This window comes from Anastrepha ludens, chromosome 2, assembly GCF_028408465.1.
Source record: "Anastrepha ludens isolate Willacy chromosome 2, idAnaLude1.1, whole genome shotgun sequence".
Classification (NCBI taxonomy): Eukaryota; Metazoa; Arthropoda; class Insecta; order Diptera; family Tephritidae; genus Anastrepha; species Anastrepha ludens.
The window spans coordinates 28,839,348-28,841,375 of NC_071498.1; positions in this window are offsets into that span (position 1 = coordinate 28,839,348).

Here is a 2,028-nt window from a genome sequence, read left to right on the forward strand (position 1 = left end):
TCTTTTGTCCACTTAGTTTGCACAAACTCCCTAAGCTAATATGACATAGGAGTCAGCACGCAAACGCACTAACTGTTTGTGTGGTGGCTGGATAATCGTTTTGCAGAAGGCCTTAAAACTTTCCGTAAGCCAGTGAGCCTTTTATGTAGTATCAACTTAAATAAAATTGAGCTGACAGCGTTCCTGTGGCTTTTGAAAGGAAGTCGCATGGACCTAGCAACTATTTTTTTAAATCGCACAGCGCTCAGATGTAAGAAAATTTACAAGAAACTTTAAATTAATAAGAACCTGAGTATTAACTAGGTTAGGGTAGCCAGGTTGCTTGACAAAGACAAGTCACTCGGTGGCCTTAAGGCGCATTGTGGTACCTGCGTTCGATTTCCATCCATCAACTAAGTTGATTAAACCACTTAGACCTTTTCAAGATGGTAACTAGTCCCTACAGTGAGATATTCTGCAAATTTGCCAGGTCTTCGAAGAAATAATCGCCAAGATATTTGACGCGGCTTCTTTGAAGTGCAGGACATTCAGAGAGGACGGGTTGGACCGACTTCATTTCTTCTTCATCTCCACAAGTCCTACAGAAGTCATTGTGAAGTACACCCATTCTACTGGATGAGGTGCCAAGCAGACATTTTGTCCTTTTAAGATTCAGTTTTGGCCAAAGCGCTTTTGTGAGCCTGCAGTTAGTATTCAAGGAATTCCCCGATTGCACTCAAGTCGATCGCAGTATACAGTTTTTAGAGTAATGCTTATGTCCTCTACCACTCGTTGAATATCCTTTCCTTGCACACTCATCCGCTCTTTCATTTCCCTCCACTCCAGAGTGGCCGAGGATCCAACAAAGTGTGGTGTTGTTTAATAAGCGAGAGCGACCACCTGCATTCTTTAACACATCTTGAGTTGATGCGCGCTAAGGGTAGTGCCTTGATCGCTGCTTGGCTTTCAACAAAAATGGTAAGGTTTGCCGGAGTCAAGTCCATCAGTCTTATCGTTTTTGCTGCTTTTTTTATAGCGTAGATGTCAGCTTGGAAGACGCTACACCTGTCTGGGAGTCTAAACGAGCATTTTAAAGAAAATTGTTCCGAGTACACTCCGGATCCAGTGCCACTGTCCATCGTTGAGGCGCGACTATAAATATGGTGACCACTATCAATTGATTTGACTCTGGTCTGACAATCCTTTCTGTCGGGTATTTGTATTTTATAGTCTCTGTTCAGATCTATCTTGGGAATCAGATAGTCCATTCTCGATGCGGCTTGCAAGTGATCCACAGATAGTAGAACTGATACATGACCGTGCGTGTTTTCTTTTAGCACACCTGCTGCTTTAATCCTGGAAGCAGATTTGGGCGCTATGCATTTACCATATTCACATATCAATGGGTGGAATATAAGGGTCACTTCCAGTGCCCCTTGAGGCGTCGATCTGAGAGCTCCTGTTATTCCTTGACAAGCTAATCGTTTGACTTTTATGAGATTCTTTAGGTGGGATTGTGTCTACACCGCCTCCCACCAAACGAAAGCTCCATAAGTCAAAATGGTTCTGATGATCGTATTCCACCCTAGCTTTGAGTACAGAACACTACTGTGATACACATTTTCTGAAAGTTTGATTTTCACCTATGAATATAAACAGCTGCCTAAGATGTTTCTCTAAGTGTTGAAAAAAAAAAAAATAAAAAAAAAATATATAACTGAATTAAATAAATAATTCTTAAGCCCATGGATGAAGAGTCCATTATGATCTATTGAAGGGATATGTTCTTTTGTTATGAATATTGTTCATGAAATCTATGAATCCTTCAGTACTTAAAAATGTTTAAAAAACAGAGCTTATAAAAAAATAAGTGTAAATACAAATCTATAAATTTTTAAAAATATTTGAAAAAGAATCTCTGTTTCTGGATAATTTCAAAATCTGATCAATATTTTGAACTCCAATCCATTGAGGAATATTCTGCAGCCTTGATAAGTTCTATCTTCCGGTGCTTCGTATTCCTTCAATCATTCCTTGTAGTATAAGTTG